The sequence below is a fragment of the Mytilus trossulus genome, chromosome 4, assembly GCF_036588685.1.
Source record: "Mytilus trossulus isolate FHL-02 chromosome 4, PNRI_Mtr1.1.1.hap1, whole genome shotgun sequence".
Lineage (NCBI taxonomy): Eukaryota > Metazoa > Mollusca > Bivalvia > Mytilida > Mytilidae > Mytilus > Mytilus trossulus.
Genome location: NC_086376.1, coordinates 27,640,034 through 27,657,088, shown reverse-complemented (window position 1 = coordinate 27,657,088; position 17,055 = coordinate 27,640,034).

Below are 17,055 nucleotides of genomic sequence, written 5' to 3'. Positions count from 1 at the left end.
TATATGCCATTACTATGGCAAGCCGTTTTGCTATTTATTCTTACTTCAAGATATCCCATAAACTGGCCATGAGTGACATGTGTAGAAATATGAAGACATGTCTTGTGACGGTTGATGAAAATGAAGATGATGTTTTTGTCCGAAACTTTTGCTTTTTGTCCGTTGCTTTTTGTCCGTTTTGCTTTTTGTCCGTTGCTTTTTGTCCGTTTTGCTTTTTGTCCGATTATTTTGCTTTTTGTCCGATTATTTTGCTTTTTGTCCGTTGCTTTATGTCCGATAATTTTGCTTTTTGTCCGACACTTTTGCCTGTTGTTCATTGCTTTTTGTCAGTTTCGTTTTTTAGCTCACCTAAAAAAGTTAAAAGTTTGTTTTACATTATTCATTTTGGGAATTGAAGACTATGCAGTATGAATTTTACTCATTGTTGAAGCCTGTACGGGACCTATAATTGTTAATTTATGTCTCATTTGGTCTCTTTTGGAGAGTTATTTCATTTGCAATCATATCACATCTTTTTTTTTTATATGGAATACTTTTGAAGTTTGTGGTACGTTGCAAGGAAACAAAGGGGGATATAGATACAGAACCTATAATGTAATAGATAATACAGCAGATTCAGTGAGTATGTAGCTAATGGTAATATCAATGGTTAGCTTGCTTGTTAGCTGAACCGTGAAGTCATTGTAAGGTTAGGTAAACTACCCTCCTTGAATAGTAGACTAGCCCAACAGATAATCAATATATCTCTCTGTAGGACTAAGCTACTTTAAAAGGAGGGTAGTATACCTCACCTAACAATGACTTCACGGTTCAGCTAACACGCAAGCTAACCAAAGATATTACCATTAGCTACATACTGACTGAAATCTGCTGTAACCAGAGTAAAATATACAACAGATAATACAATGGAAGCAGTAATAATTGTGATAAAAAAAAACAAAAGCAACGAGTAGTCTATAAAAAAAAAAACTGAATTATCCACAGATTCAATTCGAGGTCATATTTGACTGTAGTGTTCTGTTGGTTTGGTTTGATACCTCACCCAATATGATAGATACAAAATAATTTTAAAGTATTGTCCTGCATGACACTTGATTTTTACCTGAAATTGAAATTTTTCATAATGTTAAGGTGCTCTTAACATTTTATAGGTTGCAAACTTGATTTTTGAAGTTTTGTTTATAAAACGTCGTTTTAGGATTTAAAAAAAAAATCTCAATGATTAAGGTTTGTCTATAATAACAAACATTACTAAAGCCAAAACAGTATCATTTGTATTTAGGTAGAGTTTAGAAATGGAAAAAAAAAATGTCAAAATTGAAACCCTCCCAAATTTTCACAGATTTTTACATATGACCTTTGACCTCAATTTAAAACAAATGTGACCATATCAATTTCTGACGACAGGCATATTATTTCATAGGTCTGTTTTATGTTCCCTTAAGCGGAGAATTTTAACCAAAGATGACGAACTGGATGTTTCATCACTGTATACTTTGCCTGACTATTAAAAGAGGCTAGTTACGGTCCTGTGTGTGTTCGGTGGGGAGATTAAATAAAAAAAAATCTGCCTTCAGTCACCGCAATATATCCAATTTACATCAGAATCAAAGCAATGTCAAAATGGCATACTTATGGGTATATTTCATTTGTTACCACATGTTTATAACTGTGAACAGCTTTTGCTGTATTGTTATGGTATATAAAATAAGGAGATGTGCTATAATTGACAATGAAACAACTATCAACTAAAATGCAACTTTTGCTGGTTCTTTGTATCTTTAAAGAATAGGAAGTAATTAAATAACATTCGTTATACTTATATCTTCATCTTGTCACTACTAACTCAATAACAAAAGATGTTACCAGGGAAATTATAAACAGATGACTGAATCCTGCATCTCTGTAAACTGAACATTGTCCAGTAAAAGCTATATAACATTAGGACCATGTATAATCAGAATAAAAACAACAAATTCTTCATGAAAACTCAAAACATAAAAAGATTTCCAACATCAATACAACTACTTAAATTGTATAACTGAATTAATCCCATATTTTGTACTGACAAGTTTTTGTTCAATTTTAACAGAACGAATACCTCTACTTCAATAAACTAGCGAGTTACTATGACCAAATTACAAGAAGTAACATCAATTGTATCCAGTGAAAATCAAATCTAAAAAATACTGAAATCCGAGGAAAATTCCAAGCAGAAAGTCCGAGTCACTAATCAAATGACAAAATTAAAAACTCAAACACATCAAACGAATGGATAACAACTATCATATTCCTGACTTGGTACAGGCATTTTCTTAAGTAGTAAACAGCGGATTAAACCTGGTTTTATAGCTAACGAAACCTCTCACTTGTATGACAGTCGCATTAAATTCCATTAAATATTGACAACGATTTGTGATTGTTTTCTTTTACCATGGTATCTTTAAGATATAATTGTTCATGTAAATCACAGTAATTTCTTAAGATGGACTCTTATTATCTTGTCAATATTAGACATAAGCTCCTTACAATATTGTTAAGAATGAAATAGAAATTGTAGCTTGCTTATTGTTGAGAGCTATTCATATTAAATCATATAATTCAAATATTTGACTATCTTATTAACTAAAAATCTAATTTTAAAGATACTTTAATCTTATAACGTTCATATACATCGTTCCTTTACAAGAACTGTAAACAATCAAATTAATAGTAGAAGAATTTAATCTCTCGATCGCCTATTCAACTTATCAATGAAATTTGAAACTTTAAAAGAAGATTTCAACTTGTGTGTTATCATAAAGCTAATATATGTAAATATATGCATATTCCTGTACATATTTCGCACTCTCTCTGTACATATGTATCTGCAATGATTATGTGAATAAACACAAATACAAAAAAACACTGAGACAAACAAAAAAATATGAAAAAAATATAAAAAAAAACATGTCTCATTGGCACTCACACCACATCTTCCTATATCTATGAAGTTCCATGGTATCACAAAAATAGTTCGAAAGCCAAAGTCACAATAATAAAACTGTAAGCTTCGTCTTGAAAAAGCTTGTTTAAGACATATAGTTTGCCCCGGATGACTTATCCAACCCGGTTTGCTGTCGTTGTGACAGCCTATTGTTATATAGTAACACCACTCAACCCTTCAGTAACTCCAATGACACAAAAGTATCACCATTGTCATCACATTTCAAAGTTTACCTTTATTAAGTACTGAACACAAAGCCAAGAACACCGAGCAAAAGAAAAGGAAAAAATAATTCTTAGGCTAAAATATCTCAAATTATCAATAACTAAAAATGTCAATAGTGTTACTAAATAGTGTCATTGGTGTTACCAGCATACATCAGTTTGTGAACGCTTTGCATATGCAATACATGATATATATGTTATACCACTGTCTCAAGTTAGGGGAGGGCTGGAATCCTGCTAACATGTTTAACCCCGCCACATTCTGTATGTATGTGGCTGTCCCAAGTCAGGAGCATGTAATTCAGTGGTTGTCGTTTGTTTATGTGTTACATATTTGTTTTCGTTTATTTTTGTGTACATAAATAAGGCCGTTGGTTTTCTTGTTTGAATTGTTTTACATTGTCATTTCGGGTCCTTTTCCACTGATTCGTATTTTTTTATTTTAAATTATAGGAGAGATAATGCTTTTCCTATGTCAATACCAAACAGTATTGCATGGATTTACTATAAAAATCCTTGAGTATTGTAAAAGGGGTGAGAAAGGCTTTGTATAGTGAAAGATTTTGATTCCCTGGTTTCCAAATCGGATTTTGTCCATGCACCATTGTCCTATAATGTTTCTATTACGTTTTCTTTCTATTATACAAGAAAAGATACAATGAAAATCACAAATGCAGAACAACGCAACAAGATACACCACAAAACTCATCTTGATTCAAGGCAATTAAAAAAGAAAAAAGGAAAAAATGATGCAAAGGATATACCCAAAAGTTTATTACTTCACAACCTATTTATAAAATCGTGGCCGATGTCAATCTTTTTAGGCCTATTTAGATTTTTTTTGTACAATTGGGTTGCTATCTTATTAACATTGATCAAACTTTTTTTTTTTTAAGAAAAGTCGAAGAGACTATCCTGAATCGCACGAACGACTTACATATAACTTTATCAAATATTCAAAAACATCGGCTCCAGGTAATTATTTCAATACTTTATGCTTTTAAATCTTTTATTTTAAATTCATTCCTTCTTGTGAACATGTGTGATATTATTAAAAAAATATGCCTATGTAGATAAAATAACCAAACAGAAAAGATGTTAATTCTTTCTGTTTCCGTTTCCGTATTAAGGTTTGGCTATAATGCCGATTCACTCATTAATAATCAGCTGATGAGAACTATTTTTTCCTTATACTCCAGTTGATACCAACTTGGGTTAAGTAATAACGGTACTGCCTTCAACAACGGTTGAGACCCATACCGTATGATCAACTTTGAAAGGCATCGACATAAAAAAAAAAACAATAATTTAAGCGTACAAACGTACGGACTGATATTTTACAAACCAATAAACGTTAAACAGATATAAAACTAACGACAACCACTGAATTGCAGTAAACCAGAACATGAGGTATGACCGTAATGTCTTTAAAAAATCAGCATGTTTCAGCATTCGAGACCAGTTGTTTAACAACTTCAGTAAGACATCCTAGAGTTGTTTGGTATTCTTCTTCTCTATAATGCGTTTCGGATACGAAATTTTCTTTCAGAAACAATGTTCTTTCTGCAATATGTACGCTGGCACTATGACGACACGTGTCAGACATTTTTGTTATGATGTCGACAATACAAGCGAGAAAATTCTTTTCTTCTTGACATTGTACAGAATGTCTCAATATGACAGTTTTGATTAAATATGACGGAAACATTTTCGAAACTTCGTCCCCTCCTTGTCCCACAATATACTTCATAAGCCTGTAACATGTTCTGTGAAACTCTGAAAGGGATTTCACGAGTTTAACTTCTGTTTGAGTAAACGTAAACTTAAAGCAGCACTTGCCATGGAAATAGCTTGCGGGTAGAAGCAAACATGAATTATCCTCTTTCAGTTGGTTAAAATACTTAGGAATATTTGCATCATCCTCTCTAGCCACATGATGCGAAACTTCGATAGCAATCACTATATCTATGGATATTTGTAATGTCTGTGATTTTTGTGTGTCATTTGGTGTCCATTTCATAAGAAAGTTCCCTGCGGGTCCATAAGGTCCAGACTTCATATTAATGACCATTAGTTGTCCAGTATTTTTGTATATCACATCCTCTACATACTCTGCAATAGCTGTGTTTACTATATCTACTCTTGCAATGTGATTTAAAAATGATTTCTCAAGACATCCATCGTTTGATATGTAGCGCTCAAAGGTTTTCAACGAATTTGGGTCTTTCACCTTAAGGTGGGCATGTTGTATAGTATGTCCCATCATTCGCATATGAGTTGGACATTCGTTAGCTTTGTCTACCAATATGATATCCAAAGCACTTGGGAAAGACAACTTTTTTAATACAACTAAAAAGTCAAATTCATTAGGCTCCTTTATGCTGGTTCCTTCTGCCATACTACCAACTAAATATTTGTGTGAAATCTCGTATTGCTGTCTAGTACCATACTCTCCAAACTCTGATATGATTCTCTCAACCATATCTTCAACAGCAAGTTTTATATCTTTTATTTCATCTGCAGATCTACTAAACAAAAGTTCACTGTCGTGTAAATTTGAAAGAAAATTGTTTATTTTCTGTAATTCAATGACCTTTATTTTTTTTATCGTCTGCTTCAGGTCGGTGATCTGCTTGCTCTTACTGACGCTGCGCTGTTTCCCCAGTAAAGCGCCCATTTATGAAACTGGTATATATCCCAGCTATTTGAACAAATTCAAACCTGATAGATTCTATAGACATGGTATATTGTCCAACATAATGTCTTCATTTAAACGTATTTTGTTCTGAAATATGAATACTATATAATGTAAGTAAACAGTGGTATATAAGGCTTTTAATTTCCTGTTGCGTTGTTGCTCCTGTTTTTTTTTGTTTTTTTTTTTGTTTGTTTGTTTGTTTGTTTGTTGTTGTTTTTTTTAAATCGTATGATATATTTATATTTTCTAAGTGTTATTTGATTGTTTTGAAGTTGTCCAGTGACAACATGGGATGTGACTACACGAGAGCTGATATGTATATCTTGTAAAGTGGATTTTATCAATGATTTTTACTGTTAAATATATTTCATTAACGGCAAACATTTCCATGTTAATAATTCATGTTCAAAACAAAAGTATTCATTGAACAAATGAATTTATAACATCAAACAACACAAGTCTGTGTCCACACTTGTACATATGTTTACCTTGTTATCCTCTCCATATTTAATGGATAATAAATATTTATTCATTCGAACCCGGAAGTGCATATATCAAAAGCTTTGTTTAGAATCTGTAAAATAATCCAATAAATTTGTTATCGTGTAAATTTCGGAGTGGCTATTTGTCCGGCTTTGTCCGGCTAGCCGGACGAATAGTGCCAGGGCTATTTGTCCGGCCATTGCAATGCGCATGTCATATAATGTGTTTTCGGAAGTGTGTGTAATATTATCTTCAGTAGCACCGAGGGGGCGCGTGTAATCCGATCACTGATTTTCAATTTTAAGATTATGGCTGAAAACGGCGATATCAATATTTCTGATAAACCTTGCAGTTTTCGGAATTTGACAATGAAAAACGATAGCATGAACTTCAAAAAATTATATAATCTTATGAACGGGACTAAAGAAAGGGGGGAGGTTACAACCTTGAAGTGGGGATGTTGATATAGGATTATAAAAAGTGGGGTAATGAAATACACGGGACAACAACGATGGGATTGGGAGAAAAAAAGAAAAGAGTAATTTGGGAACAGGAGCACACCGTGTCACCCCGACCCCTCACGTAAATAAAATAAAATCCAATCTAGAATTTCTGAACAAGATTTTAGCAGTGTTGTTCACTTTTTTTTCTTTCTTTTTTTTTTGGGGGGGGGAGGGGCATTATAGAAAAATCTCCCATCTCTCACTCAAAATATGGATAACTTTATGTCAAGGGAACTATAATTTTATTTGACAGCTACACCCATAATAATTTTGTACCTTTTTCAGCTACACAAAATCCTTTACGTTAACTTAAAAAGTTTGTTTTACTAGTAATTTATTCTCTCTACTTATTTAAAAAATATGGAATATACATGATTTTTTTTATAATTATTCGTCATCAACATTGGACTATATTCTGGTATGAAGAAAACAACAATTTCAATTACTAGTAACAAGATTATACGGGGCGCCGAATGTGACTCTTGTGGTTTTGTACTCAAAATTCATACAAAATTATCTATCAGCGGACAAAAGTCACTTTTGTCATGACAAAATTCATTTTTGTTACACAGACTTGACTTTTGTTACCTAATTTGAAAATTGAGTGACAAAAGTCAATTTTGTATTTAAATTAGTTTAGTTTGGTTTCTGTGAACTAATTTGCATACAAAATCGACTTTTGTTACACAAAATTGACTTTTGTTACACAAAATTAACTTTTGTTACACAAAATTGACTTTTGTTACACAAAATTGACTTTTGTTACACAAAATTGACTTTTGTTACACAAAATTGACAAAATTGACTTTTGTCTCAACAAATTGACAAAATTGAATTTTTTCTCAACAAAATTGACAAAATTGAATTTTGTCTCAACAAAATTGACAAAATTGAATTTTTCTCAACAAAATTAACAAAATTGAATTTTGTTTCAACAAAATTAACAAAATTGAATTTTGTCTCAACAAAATTAACAAAATTGAATTTTGTCTCAACAAAATTGATTTTTGTCTCACGAAAGTCAATTTTGTCTCACGAAAGTCAATTTTGTCTCATAAAAGTCAATTTTGTTGTTACAAAATTGAATTTTGTCATCACAAAAATGAATTTTGTCATCACAAAAATGAATTTTGTCGTCACAAAATTGACTTTTGTCTCAACAAAATTGACAAAATTGACTTTCGTCTCAACAAAATTGACAAAATTGACTTTTGTCTCAACAAAATTAACAAAATTGACTTTTGTCTCAACAAAATTTACAAAATTGACTTTTGTCTCAACAAAATTAACAAAATTGACTTTTGTCTCAACAAAAATGACAAAATTGAATTTTGTCTCAACAAAAATGACAAAATTGAATTTTGTCTCAACAAAAATGACAAAATTGAATTTTGTCTCACAAAAGTCAATTTTGTCTCACAAAAGTCAATTTTGTCTCACAAAAGTCAATTTTGTCTCACAAAAGTCAACTTTGTCTCACAAAAGTCAATTTTGTCTCACAAAAGTTAATTTAGTCTCACAAAAGTTAATTTTGTTTCACAAAAGTCAATTTTGTCTCACAAAATTGAATCTTACCGTACACAATTGACTTTTGTGATTTAATTTCCATATCAGGTAAAAAAAGTCAATTTTGTATGCAAATATGTTTATATTTGCATACCTTTAAGACAAAATTGACTTTTGTCATGACAAATATGAATTTTGTCATGACAAAAATGAATTTTGTCTACACAAATGAATTTTGTCATGACAAAAATGAATTTTGTCTACACAAATGACTTTTGTCATCACAAAATTGAAGTTCTCACAAAACAAGTCTGTAGCACATAGTTTTGTAAGACAAAAATGATTTTGTTATGACAGAATTGAATTTTGTACAAAATCACAAGAGTCCCATTCGGCGCCCCGTAGATTAGGCCCTAACAATAAAGATTACAAACATGTGCTACCCCCTGGTACGGGGCGCCGAATGGGACTCTTGTGGTTTTGTACTCAAAATTCAATTTTGTACGGACAAAAGTGACTTTTGTTCAACAAAAATGAGTTCAGTTTAACAAAATTTGTATCATATACTACTAATTTAAAATTTTGTCATACAAAATTATCTATCAGCGGACAAAAGTCACTTTTGTCATGACAAAATTCATTTTTGTTACACAGACTTGAATTTTGTTACCTAATTTGAAAATTGGGCGACAAAAGTGAATTTTGTATTCAAATTAGTTAAGTTTGGTTTCTGTGAACTAATTTGCATACAAAATCGACTTTTGTTACACAAAATTGACTTTTGTTACACAAAATTGACTTTTGTTACACAAAATTGACTTTTGTTACACAAAATTGACAAAATTGACTTTTGTTACACAAAATTGACTTTTGTCTCAACAAAATTGACAAAATTCACTTTTGTCTCAACAAAATTGACAAAATTCACTTTTGTCTCAACAAAATTGACAAAATTGACTTTTGTCTCAACAAAATTGACTTTTGTCTCAACAAAATTGACAAAATTGAATTTAGTCTCAACAAAATTGACAAAATTGAATTTTGTCTCAACAAAATTGACAAAATTGAATTTTGTCTCAACAAAATTGATTTATGTCTCACGAAAGTCAATTTTGTCTCACGAAAGTCAATTTTGTCTCATAAAAGTCAATTTTGTTGTTACAAAATTAAATTTTGTCGTCACAAAAATGAATTTTGTCGTCACAAAATTGACTTTTGTCTCAACAAAATTGACAAAATTGACTTTTGTCTCAACAAAATTAACAAAATTGACTTTCGTCTCAACAAAATTGACAAAATTGATTTTTGTCTCAACAAAATTGACAAAATTGAGTTTAGTCTCAACAAAATTGACAAAATTGACTCTTGTCTCAACAAAATTGACAAAATTGACTTTTGTCTCAACAAAATTAACAAAATTGACTTTTGTCTCAACAAAATTGACAAAATTGATTTTTGTCTCAACAAAATTGACAAAATTGACTTTTGTCTCATCAAAATTAACAAAATTGACTTTTGTCTCAACAAAATTGACGAAAATTGAATTTTGTCTGACAAAATTGAATCTTACCTCACACAATTGACTTTTGTGATTTAATTTCCATATCAGGTAACAAAAGTCAATTTTGTATGCAAATATGTTTATATTTGCATACCTTTTAGACAAAATTGACTTTTGTCATGACAAATATGAATTTTGTCTACAAAAATGAATTTTGTCATGACAAAAATGAATTTTGTCTACACAAATGAATTTTGTCACCACAAAATTGAAGTTCTCACAAAACAAGTCTGTAGCACATAGTTTTGTAAGACAAAAATGATTTTGTTATGACAAAATTGAATTTTGTACAAAACCTTAAGAGTCCCATTCGGCGCTCCGTACCTGGTGCTGCTGAAGATAATATTACACGCACACACAAATAGTGACATGCGCATTGTATTGGCCGGACAAATAGTCCTGGTACTATTCGTCCGGCTAGCCGGACAAATAGCAGCTGCCTTTAAATTTATCTTCAAATGGCACGAAACAAAACCATACATTTATACGAAGATGCAAAAAAAAAACAGTTTTGTTTTATTTCAAAGTTTGGAGATAACCAAGAAAATTTAATAAACTGTCGATATGCTGGTAGGTCTTATATCGGAAACTTATCCCAACTTCTATTAAAACTGATTCTCCTAACATTTCATATGTGTATAAACAAAACCTATACTCTGAATTTCTTATACTTACATGCGACTAATCTGCTTTGTGTTCCACTTTCATGCTCCATTTTATTATGCATGTAATAAACAAGTATTCAAATTAATGATTACGGTACCTTCAAGTAGATGTGATTGTCCTTGCTCTACCTTTGTACCACAATGTTCTTTCTTTTTAAAGTAGTAAATTTAAACTTGCTTACTTGAAGCAGGAAGTACATTTAATACCTGTAAATAGTAGCTAGTTCTTGGAATACGACCACACTGATCATGCACTTAACAAATTTTCGTAACCCAAACCTTATCGTGAAATATCAGCTTCAAAACTACAATATGATGAATAATAATGAGACGTTCGTTTGCCATACGAGGTTGAGGTCAATTTACTTTTATTTTGTCAAGTTTGTTTCACAAAAGTCAATTACAAAAGTCAATTTTGTGTCACAAAAGTCAATTTAGTCGTCACAAAATGAATTTTGTCAACACAAAATTGACTTAATTTGTACAATTTTGTTTCACAAAAATCAATTACAAAAGTCAATTTTGTTTCACAAAAGTCGATTTTGTATGCAAATTAGTTCATAGAATCCAAACTAAACTAATTTGCATACAAAATTGATTTTTGTCGCTCAATTTCCAAATTAGGTAACAAAAGTCAAGTCTGTGATACAAAAATGAATTTTGTCATGACAAAAGTAACTTTTGTCCACTGAAAGATAATTTTGTCATACAAAATTTTAAATTTGTAGTAGGCTACAAATTTTGTTTAACTGGACTCATTTTTGTTGAACAAAACTCACTTTTGTCCGTACAAAATTGAATATCGAGTACAAAACCACAAGAGTCCCATTCGGCTCCCCAACCGTACCCAGTTCGTACTACGGTTGGTACGCAAAGCGGGAAACCTCTATTAGGTCTCAAAGAAATAAAACCACAAGGTCCCATACCACAAAAGCAAGGTGTGAATTGAATTTGGGGTTATTAACCTTACAGTTTAGGAATAAAGGTTAAAAAAAAAGATTTTCCGGGGTTTCCAGACCATAATTCGAGAATAAATCCATGGATTTTTATGTAATGAGTATACAAGATTTCAAACCAAAAAGGGAAAGTTGGAATTGATTTTGGTGTTTATGGCCCAAACTGTTTATGAATTAAGAACCAAACAAACACCAATACTTTGTATAAATTATTTGTTTCTTGATGATGAGAACCATGTATTCTTTGGGTTCTTGAATATGCTGAATCTGTATCCATGTTTGTGTATTTTTGTTTTCGAATTGGTTCACATTCAGGTCCAAAGTAAATCTAAGTTTCATTTAAAACCACAATTGAATTATTTTTTTTTTTTTTTTTATATAATCAAACTGTGATATTTAGATATTGGGCCCGTTATCAAATTGGTTCACATTGAGGTCCACATGGTCCAGAATTAAAACGGCAAGTTTTTAATTCGTGTGGTTCTTTGATATTCTGAATATACTGGTAACTGTGATCTGTATTTAGATTTTGGATTTTGGGCCCTGTTAACAAACTAGTCCACATTGAAGTCCGAAGAGTTCTTTGAAATGCTGATTCTAACTTATTTTAATTTCTGGATATGAGAGTACATGTAAATCATGCCCGTAAAATGTATTGTTAATTCTTAGACCACATTCATTTGGGGTCCAATACCTATGCTGTGTCAAATATTTCATCACAATCCAAATTAAGAGCTGTATCAAGCTTGAATATTGTGTTCATACTTGCCCCAATTGTTCATGGTTCAACCTCTGTGGTTGTAACAAACTGTGCCCTGCAGTGCATGTATAGCGAGTGTATAGCATGATTGTAAGGTTTAGTATGGTTTATATTTGTATCCGACAGGGTTTATCCGAAATTGACCTTATATTCATGGGTCAATGATAATGTAAATGTTCTATTATAACTAGATTAAAACCTGCATTTTTGGTCTTTCAACAAAAATTCAACTTTCACCAGTTTTCATCCTGTCCGTTTAGGACAAAGCCGAGGGCCGTAAATTGCCTGTCTTGTAAGGGGAGGCAGTTTATTATCGCCGAGCGGAACAAGGCAAAAATATTTTGGACCCATTCCATGCAGAAAAGGATATTTTTTCGGGCCTTTTTCCTGTATGCAATGTACCTCCCAAGAATGCACGACTTGCTATTTTTTGTTACATTTCAATAATTTAAGCAGGGTTAATATTCATATAAGATTCATATGTTCTCATGCTTAAAATGCATATTAATTTGCAGCTGAACTTATGCAGCAAATGCCCATCCATCATCAGTTATACATGTGCAAGCCAGTTCCCTGTGAACATTCCTTATCATTCCTGACCAAGTCAAAAAGCCCTTTGGGACAATTTTTTTGATAATATTGTTCTTCTTTGAACACCTATTAATATAACATATGGTGTAGCATTCTAATGTTTTCATTGGATATGACGATATTACATATGGGGTAGCATTCTAATGTTTCATTGGATATGACGATATTACATATGGTGTAGCATTCTTATGTTTAGACCAGCGGTAGAATCCCAAAATTATTTTTTTTAATGCACCCACCGCTGAACACACGGCTAAATTATATATCATTGAAAAGATAAAATTGTTAACTTTAATATTAATGATGCCGTAAGCATGAGAAGTGGTCGGAATTTTGCATAATTGAGGTCAAAGGTCAACAATTGAATAGTACAAAATTTTGTCTTTACTGTCTATTGTGGGCTAAATTTAGGAACATAAAACATATTAAACAATCAGGGGACAATATTTCATTCAACATATATGGAACCTGTTGTGAATACCAATTTTTTTCTAAACACGTCATTTTAACGTTAAAATTGACGTTTTTTGTTATATGATACATTTTGTTTATTTATGACTTAATTTAGTTTCCATACAAGGATGACCTTGAACTTTGGTAATATTTTTTTTCCATAAAAATGAAGTCTGAAGACGACTTGCTACTATACAAAAGGTTAAAGTCAGGTAAAGGAGGGATAAAAGTTAATTTCATTGATTTCAGTTTCAATGGTCATGATGGTTATTTTCGTAAATTTTTTACATTTTTTTTTTCAAATAAAGGCTGCCATATATATTTTTGCTGTAAAATCAAAATGTATTCAAATAAGGTTTATAAAATATATTAGCATCATATCAACGTTTTTTGACGTTTTTTAACATTCGGAATGCCCGATCGTCCTTCCATAATAAACGGAAATAGCTTCAGTGTCAAAGTTAACTAAACGTATATTAAATCAACAGAAAAGGTGGACAAAACTAAAAGCAAAACAAGTGTATGTATGAATGAGCATTATTAAGACGTAAATAAGTCAGGAAATCAAGCATCATCATCATCATCTATATCTTCCAGGTGTGTATTGATGGTTTTACAAAGGTCGGATGCTTGACATTGACAAAGTTCAGTACAGGACAAATTCTGTTCAAAACACACACAACTTTTTCTGCAAACTGATTTTCCTTTGCATGTGCACACCAAATCTTGAAGGAAGTCAGATGACATTTGACCTTCAAACAAGACAGGTTCAAGACCACACTTTCCTTCTTTTCAACCAAACTGTAGAAGCGATCCAATAGCAGACTTGGCGATATGTGTAGTCATTCAGATTTTTGGTTTGGAAAGAAGAACTAAGGACGTGCTGTTTGAAAGATGCTTCACAAGGAGGGAATCGGACCAAGCTAGAATCTTTACATGTGGCTAATTTCACCCAGAAACTGTTCAGATTATTATGGCAGCCTTTGGACTTTCCTTTAGGATCATAAAGCCTAGTTACGAGTTTCCGACTGACGGCTACTGAATCTTCTATATCTAATAAAGATATATGGGACAAGTCATTGAAATCAACAGGCGCTTCTTTTAGTGCCTTTAGCATGGATTTATTGCCTATGCGAAATAAAGACGATGTAGTATCACATCCTGTAATAACATGTGCAGCTGGTAGAATTTTGCACAAAACTGAATTTAACGACCCACACAGCTCGTGAACAGGAATATAACGCCGACAATCCTTAATGCTAGTGATCATTCCTGTTTGAAACCACAATTCATATATATGAGTCATCTGTGGGAAATAATGTATTAAAAGTACTAGCACGTCCGTATCCGGAGACTTTACAATAATGCGACCGTTTACACCGTTTTCCCTGTACAGTTTGTCAGCATTCAATGCATGCAGAATAATATGTGTATCTGCCTCTTCTTGTGTACTTGACAATTCACTGCAATCTGATATACCTTTTGGACTTATTATTTTCACTATTTCTGGATTGGGAAATGATCCAGCAAGGTAGTTTTTGTCCATCCATTAGACAACTATTTTCTTTCATATATTGCAAAGTGATTTCACCAAGAAACTTTATAAGTGATTGCTTGTTTTCATCTGAACTAAGAAACGGAGTCTTAAGAGGCTTCACATCTTTCTGAACAAGATTGTTTATCACTATATGCATTCTCACGACGGGGAGGCTCATGACGCTCTTTTGGCTTGTTGAATGGTACACAGTTTATCAAAGACATTGTCTGCTCGTCGACTGGTAACGATTTTTCCTGTCCTCGTTTAACTTTAACCTGTTCAGCATGTACAGCGCTTGCATCTGTCATTTAAATCTGGAGTTGAAAAACAGCCCTAGCCATAGAATGGAAAGTATCCTTATCCACCGTTTCCGTGTTTATGTCAATGTTTGATCCTTCCTGGTTAAGACAACCATTGGACGACAGTTGTACAATACCGTTTAGAACATACACGCAATATTTGATCCTATCAATTTCATGACTTGATAAGCTTGTTAGGTAACGCCTTACCTCATCATACGAACTGCAAAACCCATGAGCATTTAATGTTTCCACTAATTGTTTTGATCCAAATTCGTGATACAATTGTAATGCAAGACCAATTTGAAATGGAGTGATAACATTAGTACTCATTGAAACTATGCTTTCTGTAAGCGACATACATTTTCGCATTTTTTCTACGGTAGTATGATTTTGGTTTGTAACGGCCAGAAAAGACGTTTCATCTATTAACGAACAAATAAATTTGGTCAGGTTGGGGGGCATTGATTGAATTGACAGCGGCAGAGAACATTCGGAAGGTGTTGGGTAATAATCATTGCTTAGATCAAGGCTATGTATATCACGCCTTAAAATATTGGCAGTGGTGTGTAAAATCTGTTCTTCACTTGTTGTATTTTTGGAACTTCCAATTTCCAAATCTAACTGTGCTATTTTGAGTTCAGATTTTAGCTGACTTGCAGCTTCGATTGCGTCACCTATAGATATAGAGCTGCTGAACATGATATTTGATTTACCCTGGCTTTGTTGTGGTTGTATGACAATTGCATCGCCGTAATAATTCATTAACCTATTTTGCAATTTATATGTTGTGTATTTATTGGCATAGTTTTGTGGAAGCAAGACACGAAATTTCTAAAGCAAGGTGGACATCATAAAAGTCTTATGCTTTACCATCAGGTCTGAATTAATTTCTGATACTAGCTTCACAAATGCAGTATCGCGGTCAGAAGATTCTGCTTTTGCTTTTTGGGGTGTTTTCAGTAGATATTTAGTTATACAGGCCGAATGATAAAGGGCATTTTTAGTAAAATTTTCATGTAAAACCATTGACTCAATTTCATGATCCGAATTTTTTCTAGCTGCCTCAAGTATATTCTTAATTCTGTCTCCTGATTCCACTTTGTGCAATTCAGCATCTTTTTTGTAAGTTTAGTTCTTACAAAAAATACAGGAATACCACTCTGATCGAGTTGTCATTCTAGATGTGCTTGCAGCAGGTGAACAAATGCTAGCACCACCTATATTCTCCTCCGTTTCCATAAATTCTTGTTTATAACAAGATAGATTCTGCTTACTGGTGTAAGATTTACAACAAGATCTATGGTATTTAACATCAACATTTTCCGAAAAAAAATTGATTAATAGAAGACAACTCTTCTTCAATCTTCAAATAAATCTCATCTTTCCGTAGTTTAGTAGCTTCAATGAAACTAACTTTGCCTTTGTCAGTGAAAATATATAATTTTTCCGGGCTTTTAATCTGACAAATAATGCATTCCAGTGTCCAGCCAATCTAAGGAAGACTTCCCTCTCTTGGCACTTGTTGGGGTAAGTTTTGAAGGACTACCAAACTGTGACATTATCCGGAAAATTTTCACAACAGATCCGGAATATTTTTTAAGCGATTACTTAACACAATGTAAACAATGATAAAAAAAATTAATATATTACCACTCTGGGTATTCAAAATAACAAAAAAACAATGAAATCAACAACAAAGCAAATATAAAACTAGTGTAAAGACAAATATAAACCCTTAAACTGATATTAATTAAACAATTTCAATGTGAAATGTAATCGACATTTGGCTTGTACAGTGATAGAACTGAATGGAGTGAGGATTAAACAAAA